Source organism: Bombus pyrosoma, linkage group LG7 (assembly GCF_014825855.1).
Source record: "Bombus pyrosoma isolate SC7728 linkage group LG7, ASM1482585v1, whole genome shotgun sequence".
NCBI classification, from domain to species: domain Eukaryota; kingdom Metazoa; phylum Arthropoda; class Insecta; order Hymenoptera; family Apidae; genus Bombus; species Bombus pyrosoma.
In genome coordinates, this window is record NC_057776.1 from 155,418 (window position 1) to 176,414 (window position 20,997).

At 35.3% G+C, this 20,997-nt stretch overlaps 1 protein-coding gene across 2 annotated transcripts in view; it reads right to left on the bottom strand.

Moving 5' to 3' along the window:
* Nucleotides 1–20,997, bottom strand: part of LOC122569732 — a 265,026-nt gene that overhangs the window by 93,256 nt on the left and 150,773 nt on the right. The window lies entirely within an intron of this gene.

Sequence of the window (20,997 nt, forward strand, 5' to 3'; positions counted from 1 at the left end):
AAAATAATAATCTTAACATAAATTTTATTTTTCCGCCTTTTTCCAAACTTCTGCTTCCAAGTATTTAATTAATTATATTTGTCCGTGATATTTTCGATAAAAATAAGCTTTCCTACACGAGAAGAGTACATACACCTCCATACCATCACCCTACCTCACCCGTATTTGACGGTTTGGATATATTTTTTTTTATCTAATTCAGTATTCGATTTTTGTCAAATTAAAACCTATCCACAACAATAAAAAATATTCGATTTGCTTTCGTCTGAAAGCAGTATCTTGTCCCAGAATGCTTTTCTTGTACATAATTAATAACAAACTTCAATGACTTTTTTTATTAATTTCTTTTAGTGCATGATTTTCGTTTTGCAACTCTTGATTCATATCCATCAGATTTTGAGCGTTCTTCGAACTATTGAAACTGGGGTCTATTCCCGCGTTAGATTCATTTTTGCACTGTTCCAGCTATTTCCGAGGATTTTTTCTCGTCTATAAGCTCTCGGAAGACATCCGTTTCGTGTGGCATTTGTCAAATCTTTTCCGCAAAAAAATTGTTTAATCATTTTTTCTACGGTAAAAGGGCATTTGTTAATAATAATTGTTTAATTACACTTTTACGGCAAAATGGTTTCTGTTAATAATTTTTTGCGGACAAGATTTTCCTTGTTTATATAAATTTAATATAATATTTCTTTTACCAATCATTGCTTCTTCTGTTTCATTTCTTATTATTTTTATTTTTTCTGCGTGTAAAGACAAGTGTAAGACAATGTGAAGTTCGAACGCCTGGGACGACGCCTGTCCCTCGACCTATTGTCACGTGCCATAAATTAAGGTTTCAGCCGACTAGCGGTCCCGACGTCCTGCAATTGCGACTTCTGAAAATGCAAGATTTTGAAGATTTACACGTACGAAAGTCAGACTGAGCAGTTGGCAGCACAGGAATCCTCCAATTGAACGATACATGGGCAACAGCTCACTTCGTACAAGTCGTAGAGAAGAAGATTATATTCGAAAGCGTAAACCATCCTGCGCGATGTTTTGAAGAAAAATCGTAGATTAAACATTATACCTATCTATTCATTAAAATTCATAACAGCACATCGAAAACCTCATGAAATTTTCGAATAGAAAGAATTAAACCTTAGAGTGCTATGGATGCATATATGCGTTTGACGAAAATCATCGGTGTGGACTAAGGACGCATATATGCGTCTGGCGAGAGCCATCGGTGTGGACTAAGGACGCATATATGCGTTTGTCAATTTTTCCGAGCATCTACGCAGAAGTAATACTATTACGTTTGTGTGAGATAAATATAAATGCATTTCAATGTTAATGCCGCGTTCTGTCTTTTCTTTTTTTTTTTATTTAATACTTTGCATTCACAATTTGTCCAATTTGGATATTTGGTAGAATTGAAATTGTCTGTGAGAGAATATTGGTCTGCGGACGAACTGTTGAAAAGCAATATTTTCCGCAAAATAACAGCACGAGATCGATACATGGTATTATTACAAATGTTGCACTTTAACGATAATAATACAGTAAGTGACGATCCTTTAGCAAAAATACGACCAGTAATCGATAAATTAAAGATTTCCTTATNTCGCAGTCATTTGCACATTATGAAAATCTATGCGTCGATGAAAGTCTTTTGCTGTACAAGGGCAGATGTTATTTTATACAGTTTATAACATCCAAAAGAAGTAGGTTCGGCATTAAATTATTTCTCCTTAGTGACTGTAAAACTAATTATGTATTGGACTTCGTAATTTATACCGGACAAAAAACAAACATTAGTAGAAGTAACACAGCCATTGGAATCTCTGGAGATGTTACGATGACGCTGCTTCAGCCATATTTTGGAAAGGGCCATAAGGAAAACTATAAAGTGGTACAAAAAATTATTTTTCCACTTGTTAGATTTAACTATATATAATGCATATATTTTATATAAAAAATCTACTGCTTCGAAACAAAAATTTAGTGAATTTCATTTAGCGTTGATAAGAGACATTTTACGAAAATATTCCCAACGCAGAAGCATGGCAGGAGGAGGAAAGAGAAAGTCTGAGGATTTACCGTTTCGTTTAATTGATAGGCATTTTCTATCAAAATCCCCTAATCGTGTCGGCACAACACAATTATCAAGAAGAAAATGTGTTGTTAGTGTGAAAAATAAGAGAAGGAACGACACGCGATACGATTGCAGAAAATACGATGTCGGATTATGTATCGATAATTGTTTTGAAATTTTTCACGCACAACTAAATTATTAACTTGTGTTATATTTACTAAATTTAGTTTTCTAGTTTATTGTTTTCTAGTTTACTACCCAAATCTAAACCGAATCTAGTTTATCGTAAATTTCAATGTTTACAATAAATAATTAATACTAAAAAATAACGCTCTTGAATCATTTAATCTCGTGCAAAAGAATTACTGTAACTTATTACGATTTGCACTTTGAATAGTCAATCAATAGAGTTCAGTATAGCGAAAAAGTATTCAGTCCACAGCGATCGTCAGCGCTGGCAGCGTGCCGTCCGTACGGATGATATAGGCTCCGAGTATTCGGCACTCTAAGGGTTGATGTTTCTTCTGATCGTTTGCCTCCATAAATGAATAATATATGATAGTACATATAAACAATGTTTATACAAATTTCACGCATTCACAGCTGTACACTGGTGTCAAAAATCACATGCGCATTAAGTATTCTTGAGGATTTTTTTTTTATTTTTAATTTGTGCTTTACAATTTGTCCAGCTGGACATTTCGTAAATTTTTTCTAACTTACTTTTGTTTCGGAAGGACCTGGGAATACCAACAGTCAAGGAGGAGATTAGCAGATGCGCGGAAAGGTACAGAGAAAGAATAGCAACACACCCGAACCGGCTGGCTGCGGAAACGATCAACATAAGCATAGAAAGAAGACTGAAAAGGAAACAGCAAGCAGATCTCACAAAGGACATAACCTAAGAAACACGAAGATGGTACCCGCTGGTGGTAGCCAGCCACACGATAATCAAACAGCTAAAAAAATTCACCAAATGTCCAAATTGGACAAATTGTGAATTGAAATTATTAAATAAAAAAAAAAATTTATTCTTGTGGTCGAACGCTATCTTGCATGAACTACACGCTTTGTATACAAATTATTGATCACTATATATTACAGTATTCACATATATACACATGAAATAAAAAATGAAGAGTCCGAAAGAAATAATAAGAATTAATTAAGATATCGTTTTATGGAGTAATGTGTAATAATACAAATTAATTTACAACCAAATGAAAAATTATATTTATAACGTTGAATAGCTCTTTTAACTTTCCGTTTTCGTTGCTAAAATGATGGTATCCTTGCAAGGCAGTTCTAACCGTTATTAAACATATCAGGGGCATATCCCTTCCGTTTTCTCAACAGGCATACTCAATCATCAATTAAAGGAACACCTCAGGTAACTGTCCTCAGATAATAACGTGACGGTCCCTGGATAATTTGCAGGAAATTATATAAAGAAAATGAAAGTAAAAGTTGGCGAAGAATACCATAAATTATTTTTCGGAATAAACTTTCCATTACTATCTTTATTTTGGCGATTTTAGAAATTTAATAAGGAAGTGAAACAGTTCCGGAAAGATAGAATAATTTCGACAGTCAATGAGAAACGTTAAGAAAAACCGTTATGTACAAACATAAAGTTAGGGTTAATTGCAGTTTTAGTGTAGGTTTAAGTTATTGTACCCTAAATTTCTTGGGTCTTTTTATTTTTAATCTTTTGAGCTCTTTTATTTCTTAATCTCCTTCATTTAGTTTCAACGCGAGTAATTTGGATATGCAGTGTGCATAGTGCGTACAGTGCTCGTTGTGTATTTGGTTTGCACAAAAAAAACAAAGGTTATATTGAACATTTACTATAATATAAAACGATTGTTATTTTCGTTAGGATTTTTCTGTGAACAGCCTCGCGGTGTGTGTGTTAAATTTGTACAAACATTGTTAATATGTTCTATTGTATGTTAAGCATTTATGGAGGCAAAGAATTAGAGGAAACATTAATCCTCTCTTTGTGAAAATTCCACGAGGCGATTTTCGATGTACTGTTACAAATTTAATGAGTGAGTTTGAAATTTAATCTATGATTTTTCTTACAAAATGTGCATGTAGGTTTATGTTTTCCAATGTCGTAATCTTCTTTTCTATGACTTGTACGAGATAAGCTACTCGTTACAAACCGAACACCCTATATATATATATATCGGGTTAGCGTTAGAATTTTGGACGTTTGACGAATCTTCACTGGAAGTGGTCATCGTGGTTATGTATTCTGGCTGATCTTTATCGGTACAGATGTGATTATTACAAGAGTTAACATGTAATAGCGGCGATGGGACAAACGAGATGTCGATGACAATGAATTTAGGTTCGATAACGAATCCAAGGCCAACGGGATGACGAATGCGATGTAATAGACGATCCTGACGTGACTTAACACACAAATAGAACTTATCTGAATGAATTGCCCTGCAGTCCAAGTGGAATTGCCTCTCAAGTTAATCTTTGTTTTTAAGGAGAGCTATATATTATTATTATTATTTATTATTTATTTAGTCCGTGCCTCTCGGCTTTGGACGAACTTTCAGCTTTCTTTACAGCCCTTTATTGCACTAATCACATTCTTACCTCTAATCTAAAACTAATGCTTACGATCTATTTCAACTTATGCCTACAAATTACTGCAACTAACCAGATACGCGGAAAGGTACAGAGAAAGAATAACAACACACCCAAACAGGCTGGCTACGGAAACGATCAACGCAAGAATAGAAAGAAGACTAAAAAGGAAACACCCAGCTGATCTCATAAAGGATATAAACTAAAAACGCGAAGATGGCACCCCGCTGGGGGTAACCATCCACATGCTATTCAATCATATGTTATAACATTTTACCTAATGTCCCACTGGACAAATTGTAAAATTAAAAATAAACAATATAAAAAAGAAAAAAAAAATTATTGCAACTTAAGCCTACACACTATTGCCACTTTGGTCTTTTTGCCTCCTTGCTGTGCTACCTTCCTGTCCTTCCACCCCTTCTTGTATTGCCTTTACCCTTCTTTTCTCTATTATCGCTCTCAGGTCCATTAGTCCTTCCCCAGTCCCATTCAATATTTTTTCCATTTCCTTTGCTCCTCCTGTTATTTCGCATTCTTCTAGTACATGTCTCAGGTCCTCTTCTTCCCATCCACATAATCTGCACCTTCTTTCTTCCTCCTCTTTCCAATGTTCTTTCGCTTTGGTCTCGTTTCCACACCTGAATCTGGCTATGATTTTTCTGTCCTTCCACTTCATCCTTCCAAGTACTTTGGCATCTCATCTTTGGTTATGTTCCTGTAGTACCTGTTGTATTTGGATTCCCTTATCCTTTTCCTTTAAGGAGAGCTATATAATTATTCCATACCTCTGTTAGGTACACGTTCCTGCCGTGACCTTAACTACGTTCAGTGACCCGTTATATGGGCTTGGGTCATAAACCTCGGGCACCCGTACTCGGATTAGAACATAAACAATTATTCCTCAGTTTTATTGTTTAAGTGCAGCTAAATAAAGTAATTAAGTGCAGCTTTGGACTAAAGTATCTGGGAACTTCCCAAACGTTTCAAAAGAAAGGCCCCGATGTCCTTTCATCTCCGACATATATTTATACATTTCTCGTGTGTGTTGTTTTGTAAATTAATATTCGCATAAATAGTTCATCTAAAACTAAATACAATTTTTTACGTTTATCGATATATATGAAATTGTATCATGTAATTAATTCCACAAAGAGGTATTAGGAGAAAATTGTCTGAAACATTGTAACTCGATAACACCAATATACGAAGGTGTGTTATGCACGATTCAAAAGGTTCAGAAAAATCAATTTTAATGGAATTCTGACATACCATTAACAATCTCAAACTTCAATGGACAGAAAATAATATTCAGTCACGATTTTATTCCCCCCCCCCCCTTGAGTGACCTTGAGCAGCAAAGTATATGGCGTTATACATACCTAACACATCCTGACATATCCTGAAAATTTCATAATTTTTTGAATTTCCGGGTTGAAGATTTTTCCTCGTGAATTCTTACATAGTCCCACTGGACAAATTGTAAAATTGCAATAAAATAATAGTAAAAAAAAAAAATTCTTACATTATACAAAGATATGTAGGTATATGCAATTTTACTGTACTAAAGATCAGCAAACTCTTTAAATAAATATTTCTGTAATTGATTTAACAATATGTTTAGACATCTCATTTCTGAATTTGTCAAATTTTACAGATAAATCAAACCACCTGACATCATTCCTTGGATATTGATATCCAGCTTTGATAGAAGTAAATTTAGAAACTGTCAATAGTCACAAGTTTCGAGACAAGAATCAATCCTGCTAATTCATAATATCATATCCACAAAGGACATAACCTAACAAACACGAAGATGGTACCCCGCTGGGGGTAGCCACCCACGTGATAATCAAACAGCTAAAAAATTCTACCAAATGTCCAAATTGGACAAATTGTGAATGTAAAGTATTAAATAAAAAAAAAAAATATATAATATATCTAATCTGCGGATGTTTATGCATTTTTATATTTTTATCAGCATAACTGAACAAATAGAATTTAAATAGAAATTTTTTTTCATCTACTAAATATTATAATGGCACTTTACTTTCGATTTATATTTTTTGGATTTTACATGTTACTGAATACTATATACATTTTGTGGAGTTTTTCACCCTTCAATATTTTGGAAATGTATAGAGATTCGCAATGTAATTATAATAATTTTAAGAATACCGGAAATTAATCGTAGGTATTAATAATCTGATGAAATTAACGCTTTTACGTTCTTATTGAAACATAAAATATTCGTGGATGGCAACAGAATTAAAAATGGTAACTGATCAATGCCCAATATCGTTTATTAGTTTGCTCATAGAACATTCTTTACTGAACACTCTGTATAGTCACGAAACTTCCTTCGTTATTATATAAAAAAATAAATACCCAAAAAAGGTAGCACACGTTTGCTGCTTTCATCATCGAGGATCACATTTACGACAGCAGTATCGTCTTGAAAGTTCACATAACGAGGTACGAACCGATATAATCGTTGATTAGCTAAGCCAAGAATATTCTAAAGGGGATGACTAATGGGGATTTGAAGGGACACGACATTAAAAGTATATATCCAAGTATCCAGTAACCGTACGCTACAATGTGATACATTATTCAAAAGGCGGAACACGATGCTTTAATAAAAGTAAAACGTAACCAACGTGCTGGTAGTTTTTAATGCCATCGTGAAAGCGCAGCCGGTGATATTTTTGTCATCGCGGGGGAAATATTTGCTGAAAATTTCATCTCTCTTGCTCATGCTTTGTATCATTTCCCCTAAAAGTTTTTTACCATTTCTGTCAGATTTTTTTCTTTCAGTGTTTTGATCAAAGACCCGGAAAAATGCGTGTTTAATTCCTTTGAAGGACGAAATTCTAATTTTCTTTATCTTTAGCGTGGCGAGTGTTGCAGGGTTGAAAACATGTCATATAGAAAAGTTGAGTTTTATTTTAGTTGGAGTAAATTAAATAAATTAGAAAGTAATAGTTGATGGAATTGTTGAATTTAAAAATGCAACGTAATTGCTTATAAAATTTATTGTGGAACATTCATGCTTTCACTGAAGCGTTAATGTTCTGCATTATAGTGATATTATGTTGGAAAATATTATCCACGTATATCATAATTTTATTTGTGACTGTAATATCTGTTATATTCCGTATATTATTTTTTCCTACGATGGTTTAATCAAGATATCAAGTCAAGATCATACACATTTCTTTGCAATGTTTTCAAATGGAATTTGAATTATCCATCACCTTATTGCAATAAACATCATCAGCGATATTTTATTTTATAATCTTTAAATTTTTAGGGAAAGTTATATTTTTATATATTAAAAGTAATTATTAAAAATAATATTTTTTATTAATAGTAATTATTTTATCGTAATTATTTTATAGAGATCAGGAAGGGTTTATTATATGATATTATAATTTAAGATGTTATCCATCTGGCGGTTTTAATTTTGCAAATAATCTAAATAAAAGTATAGTGAGGAATGTGGAAGTTGTCACGAGAAAAATAATTTCATCATTATATTGGATAATTTATCAGTGTCTAAAACATATTACAAATATTTCCATTTTATTGCAATATGAACAGGAGTGGTACGTGCTGTGACTTAACGACATATTTTCATTAATCCATCGGTTAAGACGGACAATACCTGTTCAAATATTCTAAAATTCTCTTTACGGTACTTAGGTTTATTGCTCTTTACGGTATAGTACAGGACAAACGGGTTTTCACATGTACGACACTCGAAGGCCCTTCCTTCCCGTCCGCATTTCTTCAACTAATTAGCAGGGATAGCCCCCACTTTCTTAACGAAAATTGCCATTAACCAATCAGCTCGTCTTGGGCTCCAGACACGCCCATCACGAGTTTTCCTTCTTGACATCTTCATCATCGAACTTCACTAGTTCATCAACTCTTCGGTTAGAACACATTTCCACTGGAGTCTCTGAAGAAACATACACGAACTCAACGCATCGTCTGACACTTGTAGTTTTTAAAAAATGTTAAAAATGAACAGTTGTGTTTAAATTGTTAAGTCAGTGATGTTCGGTGAACATGTGTGCGGCCAGCATGAAGAGGCTCTTTTAAAGTGAAATTACACATCTATCGACGACATGTGAAGCCCGTTCAAAGTTATCCAGGATGAGTTAGAAGAGTTCGACGATGATGAATACGCGCGGCCCATTCGATGCACTACGCGAATATCACGGCCTGGTCGCACGATTAACGAATCTCATCGAAAATGAGTGACCATCACCCCCCTCGACATCCATAAATAGTAGATCATCCGCAATATCTGGGCCGATGGCAATAAAAGTGACAGAACTACATCCACTCACATTCGACGAAGCCACCGAAAATTGAAACATTTTCTACAACATCTTCTCTGTAACAATGGATCGCAACGACTAATTGACACCCGTACAAAAGCTATAGTATCTCTGCCCCACTGTAATGGGAAGCGCTGCGTAGTGCATTTAATCGTAGAACACAAGCCAACTTCAATCTACGCCACTGGAATGCGACTCAAAACTATACGAAACTGACCAAGAAATCATCGAAAACCCTGGAGTATTTGGTCGACACGACCAAGCAGTATCTACGCGCGTTGAGGAACTTGGCGCGAGGAGGCGCAAGGAGGAGCGCTAACACGTCAGACACCGTCCTTATGGACATCATACATTCCAAGCTAAGCACAGACATCATTCAACATTGAAAACTCTTGGCGTTTTCTGGAACTTCGTCGACGATTCCACCCTCTATTCAATTAAGGCTACACCCACCATCTCCCTAGTCACGAAACGAGTGATCGGCTCCGAAGTCGCCAAAATTGCGACTCGCTGGGGTTGTTCGCGCCGCTGATCGAGGAANAGAAGCTGCTACAACGGGTTTGGTAATGGAAGATCGATTGGGACGAATGCCCCCCGGTGGACATTCAGTTACAGATATTATCCTTAGTTACCATTATGGAACAAGGCCAGGTTCCAACGCAGGATAATAATCGAGTCCACAAAAGAGATCGAATTACACGGCTTCGGCGACGTTAGCGAGAAGACGTACAAGGTTTATGTTTACTTTCGCAACATCAACCCTGATGGCCAACGTTGAAAGCAAACCCTCACAGCTAAGTCAGATGCAGCGCGGCTCAAATTCAGACCACACCACGGCTGAAGGAACGGAACACTTCTCAGGTCGTTGACCGATAGGATACACCAAACTTTACCAGACGAGATTATTCGGACCTTTACACCAACCTGAAGGATGCTTCCCAACGTGAAGCCCAATACCGTTGGTAGAAATACCGGAGTAGAAAAAGACAATTTGTCTACCCACGACAACCACCCATCACAGTTTGCTAGAGAGATATTCCTCCTGGCACAAACTGATGAAAACCACCGCTCGCTGCCTTCGATGGAGACAAAGACAGAACCGAACGGCACCTCCAACTACGAATGATTTAATCTCCGCGCACAACAAGCTTATAAAGCTACTCCAATTCAGTCATTTCTTCGGAGAAATCCACACTCCGAAGGGATCGTAATATGGTGGTAATGGGAAGGCTCTAGCGACTCAATCCATCTCTCGATAAGGAAGGAATATTGCGAGTCGGACGTCGACTCAGTCATCCGCCGATGCCCTTCTCTCAGGAACATCCGATGATCCTGCCGGAATCATCCATCGCAGTTGCTACAACGAATCTGCGGAATAACGAACAAAGTTATCTCCAAGCTCATTCTGGAGCCCTTTACGGCTGAGCAAACGATGACGACAGAAACCGACGACTCTAATGAAGACCGAATCACTGAATCAGCGCCATATCGGACGCATCATCTGCAACGAGCTGTTCATCTTCCAAAATCTAAACACACTGAAGCAACACTTCTGGAGCCGCTGGCTTCGGGAGTGTCTGAAGAAGTTTTGACCAGTTGCAACAAATGGAGCAAGGCAGTCATAACATTTGAGAAGGCACTATCGTCGTCCTCAGGGAAGACAACGTATCCTCAATGTAATGGCCCTTGGACCGAGTCATCAAGATCCATCCCAGCGTCAACGGCATCCAAACTGCAACTATTTAAACTTCAGCGAGCGTCTTGCATTGTAGTGATGCCACTACTGATCCAGATGATCCAGCCAACCTGATCCAGATGAGTTCAGGCAGCCAGCATTCCAGAAGGAATTGGTTAGAAGAGCCAATTAGTTCCAGCAGTTGTTAGCGTTGCTGTACGCTACACACACACATACACACTCAACTAACTTCAGGTAAACTAAATATCAAATTAAAAGTATATATTAAAAGTATAAAAAATATAGGTAAAATTACAAACATTAAAGATGACTAAAGGTAAATAGCACAACTTGAACATGAAATTAAAAATTTTTTTACAATGTAGTATCGTTCGATTATAACTTTATTTAGTCATAACTGATAACGTAACTTTTTAATCAATTTTAACACCACTAGATTGATGTATTCTATTATATACTGAACTTTATAAAAGTAGAAAAAGTGACTCAATTAATTGGGAACAATTCCAGGTAACAATAGCTGATAATAATAGAAAAAAAAGAAAACGCGTTGCAAAATCGTAGATTTCCCCGTTCACTCACTCAATGATGTTCTTTACAGAGAGGAGATCTCCCTGATGGGAGATAACCTTAAGTGTTGAAATGTTGATTTGAGCAGTCACTAGAGTAGGTCGTTGTGGAATGGGTCGGATAAAAATATTTTCGGTGATTCGGAATTTATTTAAGTCGTCGGTTATTGTCGTTATTGTCTTCTCAGGCATAGAAGGCTCCGGGATGAGCTTGGAGATAACTTTGTTTGTTATGCCCCAGATTCGTAGTAGCAGCCGTGACGGATGATTTCGGCAGGATGATCGAATGTTTTTAAGGGAAGGGCATCGGCGAATGGCTCAGTCGGCCATCAATTTGCAATATCCCTTCCTTATCGAGAAATAGATTGAGTCGCTAGAGCCTTCCCATTACCACCATATTACGATCCCTTCGGAGTGTGGATTTCTCCGAAGAAATGACTGAATTGGAGTAGCTTTATAAGCTTGTTGTGCGCGGAGATTAAATCATTCGTAGTTGGACGTGTCGTTCGGTTCTATCTTTGTCTCCATCGAAGGCAGCGAGCGGTGGTTTTCATCAGTTTGTGCCAGGAGGAATATCTCTCTAGCAAACTGTGATAGGTGGTTGTCGTGGGTAGACAAATTGTCTTTTTCTGCTCCGGTATTTCTACCAACGGTATTGGGCTTCACGTTGGGGAGCATCCTTCAGGTTGGTGTAAAGGTCCGAATAATCTCGTCTGGTAAAGTTTGGTGTATCGTATCGGTCAACGACCTGAGAAGTGTTCCGTTCCTTCAGCCGTAGTGTGGTCTGAATTTGAGCCGTGTTACATCCAACTTAGCTGTGAGGATTTGCTTGCAACGTTGGCCGTCATGGTTGATGTTGCGAAAGTAAANCATAAACCTTGTACGTCTTCTCGCTAACGTCGCCGAAGCCGTGTAATTCGATCTCTTTTGTGGACTCGATTATTATCCTGCGTTGGAACCTGGCCTTGTTCCATAATGGTAACTAAGGATAATATCTGTAACTGAATGTCCACCGGGGGGCATTCGTCCCAATCGATCTTCCATTACCAAACCCGTTGTAGCAGCTTCTCTCCTCGATCGGCGGCGCGAACAACCCCAGCGAGTCGCAATTTTGGCGACTTCGGAGCCGATCACTCGTTTCGTGAATAGGGAGATGGTGGGTGTAGCCTTAATTGAGTAGAGGGTGGAATCGTCGACGAAGTTCCAGAAGACACCAAGAGTTTTCAATGTTGAATGATGTCTGTGCTTAGCTTGGAATGTATGATGTCCATAAGGACGGTGTCTGACGTGTTAGCGCTCCTCCTTGCGCCTCCTCGCGCCAAGTTCCTCAACGCGCGTAGATACTGCTTGGTCGTGTCGACCAAATACTCCAGGGTTTTCGATGATTTCTTAGTCAGTTTCGGATAGTTTTGAGTCGCATTCCAGTGGCGTAGATTGAAGTTGGGTTGTGTTCTACGATTAAATGCACTACGCAGCGTTTCCCATTACAGTGGGGCGGAGATACTATAGCTTTTGTACGGGTGTCAATTAGTCGTTGCGATCCATTGTTACAGAGAAGATGTCGTAGAAAATGTTTCAATTTTCGGTGGCTTCGTCGAATGTGGGTGGATGTAGTTCTATCACTTTTATTACCATCGGCCCAGAGATTGCGGTTGACCTGCTATTTATGGATGTCGAGGGGGTGATGGTCACTCACTTTCAATGAGATTCGTTAATCGTGCGACTAGGCCGTGATATTCGCGTAGTGCATCGTATGGGCCGCGCGTATTCATCGTCGTCGAACTCTTCTAACTCGTCTTGGATAACTTTAAACGGGCTTCACATGTCGTCGATAGATGTGTGATTTCACTTTAACACGTTGACTGCCACGCCTGTTTTCAAAAAAATCTCCGTCAGGCCACGCGTGCTTCAATACCAAGCGTTCTCTGCTCGGTGCTCCCATCGATATTTTCATAATGCGAGTCGCTCATCTGGTGTTCTTAGCTCTCGCTTCTTTTGTTTCCATTCCTTCGCATTTGTTTCTCATTTCTCCACTTTCTACAAAATCAGTTTGAATTTTGGCCGAACAACAAACGGTATAACTTAAAATCTCTGTCATTCGTTACAATGTCGATAATAAAACTGTCGAATTGTTATAAAAGTAATACGAAAATGGTTTATTAAAAAAATTATTTAGAATGTAAAACTTTAAAGCATTCTATACATAGCTGAGGTTGGTCGGGATAATTTGGTCAATAAGTTGTTGTTTTCTTCAAATTCTTTTGTGCCTTTGTTCGGTCCATTCGACGCCTTTTATTTGCATGACATAGTTTGCATGCGCGTCTAATGCTTGTTCCGGAATCATAAGCCTCGTAAAAGCTTTCTTTTTCACTGCTATCTGACTCACTAAGAAATAAGTTCTCAATTTTTCTTTTCGACATTGTAACGAATTAGGGCAGAGATTCAAACTGATTTTGTAGAAAGTGGAGAAATGAGAAAGAAATGCGAAGGAATGGAAACAAAAGAAACGAAAGGTAAGACCACCAGATGAGCGACTCGCATTATGAAAATATCGATGGGAACACCGAGCAGAGAACGCTTGGTACTGCTGCACGCGTGGCCTGACGGAGATTTTTTTGAAAACAGGCGTGGCAGTCAACGTGCTAATTCTTATCATCTCCTTTAGCTCCTCTTCCCTATCCGAGATCAACACAATATCTTCTCTTTCAGTTTTCTTATTTGGTATATCACCTCTTCCTTCTCTATATTATCTTCCCTCTCCTTTCTTATTTCCTCCTGCTTCCTGCTCTCCTGTTTTTCCGTCCTCTTTGTGCCCTTTTCCTTCTAGAATCTCCATAAAGTGATTCTTCCACTCTTCTTCGCTTATTTCTTCATCTATGCCCTCTCTTCTTCTTCTGTACTTGTTTATGTACTTGCATGCCTCTTGCTCTGTTTTAATCTTCCTGATCTTCTCCATTTCCTCTTCTTCGTGTCTTTCCTTTCTTTCTTTGCACCACTGTTTGAATTTCTTTCCTTTTTCTCCTCCCTTAGTTCTTCTCTGCTGCATTTTCCTTTCCTGAACTTTGTCATCTTCCTTCTCACCTCTCTTTTCCTCTCTTTCCACTCCTTGTCATACCACACTTTCCCTCCCATGCCCCATTTTCTTATCTTTACTCTCTTCTTTGGTATTGCTTAGTTTACCTTGTTTTTGATTTCTGTCCACAGATTACATTTTGAATTATACATATTTCCCCATATGAATATTCTTTATTAGTGTTTTTTAACCAGCTAAAATGCCAAAGAAATTAATTTGTCTTTTAAAATTAGCATTAAATGAAATTAATTACTAATTTTGTAGTATTAATATCTTAAAGATTATTGAAATCGAATACGAGAAAAATTTACGTGAAATATAGTAATAAATTTTATTTGCATAATTACACCCAATAAGTTAATATAGTGTTATAACAGTCTGATGTAGTTGTCACAACGTAATATTAAGAAAGTTGATAGAAGAGGATATAAGAGGTGTACTTATACCATGATATTAATTTATCATAAAATTTATCGTAGAAACTGAAATTATAACGTATATAACGAAATACTATAATGATTTTATAACATGTAGTTTAACTGATCGTACGATGAATTTTATCTCTTAAAAAGTACCTATAAATACTCGATATCCACTTTCTTTCGTCTTGTGAAAATTACATTTTATTTAATGTAACTATATAATGGCACTGTACATTATTCATATCTCTAGTTAAGTTGAATCTAGCTGATCTGGTAAAATGTATTACGAGCTTATTTGTTCTTCTGAATTAGCTCGGTGTATTTGGGTAAAATGGGCATTATATATATTTTAAATTTAAGGAAGAATTTAAGAAAAATATGGTATACGACTGTAAGTTATACTTTATAGTGTTGCGTCAGAAGGTCATCGATGTACTTTCAGTATTCATACTCTCTGAACTGAATTTTTGCAGTAGGAAAAGTTTGTTTCGGAGAAATTTGTCTTAGAAATAAGATTAAAGTTGAATGAAAATTTTTGAACAAAAAAATGTGAAAATAAGTTACTGTTGTAAAAATACACACACGCAATATTTGAAGATATTTATTTAAAGTATAACTTATGTTAGCATATTTTTCAAAGTATTCTTAATAATAATTAGTAATTAATAATAATAATTAATACTTTAGCTAAATGTTTATCTTATTACGATTGTTGCGATTATGTCTATTTATTCCGCAGTAATTAAATAAAAATATAGAATAAAGAAAAAAGTTTGTATGCTGTGGAATATAAATGAAGATTTATTTTATTTACTAAAATCAATTTTTGTTTAGATATTTTATGTATTTATAGATATTATGTATGTATAATACAATGTATGTTGTAAAATATTGTAAAATATTGTAAAATACTCATTACATATTACGTATTGTCTGTACGTTTTTACAATTTTTAATTTATATATGTAATTTATAATCTGCACTGTTTTCCATGAATTCAGACATTCAGGATAAGAATAAATGGAATTATATGGTAATCTGAAAATGAAGTCAACGCCTGTTAATCACTTGCATTAGAAATGAAACATTTCCATAAATTATGTATCTTAGCTTATAATTTCAAGTAGGTAAGATATATTATATGTACTATATATGTTTCGAGAAGCGTACTATAAAACTTAATATTAATATTAATTAATTAATAAGCATTATATTTAAAATTGTCAATAAATTATCTACAAAATTGTTCATAGTTAAGTTTTTATAGTATAAATAATTAAGAAATCTATAATTATAGGGACTAGTAATTTAGTATTTATAGCAGATTATAGTGATGTATTTTCAAAAAATAAACGTATATTTCATGTAATAAATTGGCCATTTTGTTATTTATACCCAATTTTCGATTAAATAAAAGAAATCAATAAAACACCGAAACCTGTAAAACACCGAATTTGCTGACTTCGTCTTTTTGACTTTCCATGTTCCTTCTGAGAAAATACGTCTGATTTAAGTGCTATAGGTCACCGACGGCGCCCTTCGATTATCAGACCAGTCGAATGCTTTCACCAAAGAGGTTACTGAGATCCGGTCATCGATCCTTTGCCACGCTCGTCCAATAGACATTTCTAAGGGTTCTGCCCATGACACATGAATAACCATCAGCGCTGATACTTCCCCGCAAGCTGCTTTTCGTGTAATCATGTCCTTAAATGTGTTTAAATAAACGACCATTATCATTTGATCGAAAGTCTTTCCACACGTAGAAACTCCTTAACGATTCTTTCATCTTTCTTATCAATGCATCGATTCGAGATTTAAAATATTTGATTTAATTTTCATCAAATATGCGATATGTTAATTAGTGATGCTCGTGTAAAATTCTGTATTTGGTCACATGCTGAACAATTTTACATTTATTTCCTTACATTGTTATTATTATTACGTAATTTAATAAATTATTATAGAAATCTCTGCTTAAGAAATTTTAGAAGTATGTAATAGATATTGATAATGTGTAAATATAGATTTCTGTATATTCTTTGTAAATCCTACATGTAATTTTCTTTAAGTTACATATTCGTATGATGGCTTTCGGTACGTCAAATATAATATTTTAATATTTCCTTTCTTGTTGAACCTCAATTTGCTTACGTATTTATTATAATAATCTACAGGTGTTTTCTTATTAACTTACAAAATATCATAAAATCCTGTAAGTAGAAACGATCATCTATCAAAAGAACATTTTAAAACCTCCAAAACACATCTGGAAAATGTAATAATATGTTTTGTACGAGATATACAATTAGAAAATATTTTTATATATTTTATACATTTAATATTTATTAAATATATTAAAATATTGTATATATTTTTATATATTTAATTAATAAATCACAATTAGCTTTAGTATGTGAGATATTCAATGCGAAAGTGGTGTAAGTCAAGGAAGTTGATTACTGGATGATAAGGAATAAAGTAAAACTGCAAGGATCGAGTGGACAATTCTCACTTATACTCCTACCCACTGAGAAATTAATAAAGTTATATACTTACACCACTTGTACGCAAAACAGAGTGACGGTTACGTTTTTGAGATGTGATGCTAAAAGAAATAGGCAAAAGATAAAAATACCACTTTTGCATTAAAGAAATAATTCATATTTATTTCAAATTTATCAGTTGAAAAATAATTTTATAAAGTCGTGAAATTATTTATTGAAATTATTTTATTGTCGTGAACAATAAGATATATATGTCGAAGATGTAGGGACATAGGGCCTTTCTTTTGCAATTTTGGCAAGATTCCCAATACTTTGGTCTAAACTATTTATTATAGCTGTACTTAAGTAATAGAACTTAGAAGTAGTTGTTGCGATACGATCTGATTATGTTTGCTCGAGATTTGTGACAGTGGGCTTGCGCTCGAAGTGACACGACTGGTCGCCGAACGTAGCCGCGGTCACGGGATGAACGTTTTTATCTAACAGAAGAAGTACCGATGTTGAGGGACACACGCTGTATTAACAAACAAGCTCCGGGCAGGAGCAATGTCGGCTCCACGCGGGTCTGCCTAGTAACGGCGCCTGGAATTTTGTTGATATCCCCGGTCAATATGCAATTGACAAATGTGATCGTATCAGTCTTTTATTCTTGTGATCACTTTGGAGAGTTTACACACATCGTCTTGTCAGTTTGTCAGAAAGAAACCGAGCGTCACAGCTAACGTCACTCTGTGTTTCAAAATATATTCTATTGAACAAAGAGTTTTTCCCCGTTGACCGTGGATTCGTTATTGAACCTAAGAACATTGTCTTTAACATCTGGAGTGTCTAATCACCACGTATAATTGTCAAACTCTGTTAAATCAACATTTGTACATATAATTGTAAATATAATCTCCATTGAACAACAGCGATGGCTTGTTCTGATGAAGGTACGTTACACGCCCCCAAGTCTAACGCCAACCCGAAATATACGTATATAAATATTGCACATATATTAGGTATATGATATAGTAATGTCATTTATGTAGTATTATATTATGTAGTTACGTAACGTATATATGGTAAATATGTCATATTATACAGGGTGGTTGGTAACTGGTGGCACAAGCGGAAAGGGGTTGATTCTACGCGAAAAAAGAAGTCGAAAATATAGAATAAAAATTTTTCGTTTGAGTCTTTGTTTTCGAGAAAATCGACTTTGAATTTTCGCTCGGTACGCCTGCACTTTATCACGTCTCGTTATAACGGATATATAAAGGGCGTACATGAAGAATATGGCAAGTGCATTTTTGTTAATTTCTCGTTCTTGAACAATTTGTCAGGTTCATTAATATATGTTTCTTAAAAACAGATTATAAATTTTTGAAATTTTGTAAACAATCAAATAAATAATGAATTTCAACAGGACGCTAAAATATATATTTAATATTACAACTAAGTAGAAGTGAGTTTAAAATTGCTTATCAGTAGCGTTGTATTATTTTATTTCTAAAAGTTATTTTGTTGTCTATTTTATTAGTCTTTATGTAATACCTCTTCATTCATTCAAATAACCCTATCATAGAATTATTTAAATCATTCTTCTCGGTCGTAAAGCTTTCTTTTGCTGGACATAAAACTCACGATATTTTCTCATTGGTTTGTTATTATATTAAAGACCAATGATGTTACTAAATATACAACAAGTTTGATTATTCAGCAAAGATTTGACATTAAGATCGAATTTTAGGACATTGAAACAAGTGACTTAAATAACTCTATCACGTACATGAGTCAATAAAAGTTATTATTTAAAAGAACTTGTTACCTATTGGTTGTATCAAAAAAGGTTTTACATAAATTATATCGCATTTGGAGGAACTTATCGGATGGACACAATTTGGTTCTTTCATATCTAACATCTTCTAAGATATTAACATGACCATGACTTGTTTCAAAGTCAATATATTTTGTTTTAATGTTACATTATAGCCGATACAAAGGCGAATTCAACGATTTGTAATAAATTGACCTTCGGTTAATCTTGAATCTCAAAATACCCTATTGCATATTTTCTGCAGTACTGCAGCTGGTACAATATATTGTTCGATTTTGAGGTCGAAGGTCCTCACTTTAAGGATCACTTTAATGTTTCAGAAAATGTAAGGTATAAAAGAAATCAGTCTGCATCCATTCGATGAGTCTTTTCGAATGCAACATAATTCATTTAAACGTTTTTTGATACAACATATAGGTGACGAATCATTTTAGCGTAAAGTAATTCAAAATAGCGTAATAATAATTTATATTTGTATAAGTTTTATCGACCAATATCCAATCGTTTCATCCTCGGTTTCGAAAAAATTTTTAATTGCAAAAATTATTGCAGGCGAACCTGCTTCGAAACTATTGCAATCTCTCGGAGATTTTCATTTAGAGCTACTTCTATCTCCGACTGGAACTTTACTTTGCTTAAAAAGACTTGTTGGAAACAACTTCCCTGGAAGAAGTTCGTGAATGCTTGAAAAACAAATTGATGGTAGGTTACGGATGAAAAATCGTGCAGCGCCATAAATTTTCAAGGCGAGAAAGTGTCAAAAGACAGAGTACGACAAGGTGGCAAACAGAGAATTTCTGCTGTTCGTTGCAAGTTTATGTTCGACGTGGAAAACAATTTAATATTAACGCGCTATCGGTTATTCATTTGATGCTATCGCCGCTCTAATCCGGAATCTGTGTTCGCGTGTACGCTACCTTGCTCAGCTGTCGATTTGCGGATTATCAGGGACCAACGCGTCTACGGAGCGTATGTTAGCTCCAAGAACTTCTAGATTTGCGGTGCATCCATGAATTCGTTTCGAGAAGCATGCAGACGTTAAGCAGGAACGACGGATAATCGCGGTTTCGAAAGCAGAGGAAAGGATTTAACTTCGATGGATACGGCAATTCTCTTGAATTTCGCGATCGCGTATGTCTTTAAGGTATAAAGCGCTCAAAATATTACAAATTATTATTGAATGGAGGATATTTATGTAAATTCATATTTTTATGTATAGCGTTAAACAAATGAAATCTGAATGGAATTTCTTTCGTTCTTATAATATTATAATTAGACTGCAGATTTTTCTGACTTTATGCAAAATTTAGGAATGAAAAAAATGCATATAATACACAAAAATGTGTAAATTATCTGAAGTATAGAACGAGTTACTATTTAAATTCTACTTTTTTGCTTATTTCCGCAAAATTAAAATTCACATAACAATCCACGGTCTAATTATAATATTATTTTCGATGTTTTATTACTTCTTATACTTTTTTCTTTTTTATATACGTGGGCAAATCCTCATGAATCGCTCTTGTGAGAAGCGGCGGGGTAGTGTCGGAATTACCGACTAAAAAATCCCCATGGTGCCTACCTAACGCTTAACAGAAGTGCCCCGGAACCTCATTATTCTTATATCCTTCTTATACTGCTTACCTTTGTTTTAGGTTTCGAAATGCTTTGATAATCGGAGAACTATGCTTCTAATTATAGAATTGTTGGATGTGAATTTATACTTTTTAAGCTGATGTTATACCTATCGTTGTTCTACTTCTTAACTATCCTAACTCTATTTAAAAAAACATAATTAATCAATCCATATATGTCTCATCGATATAAAAAATACAAATTCATAAAGAATACAAGTCTTAACTACATTTAATAATA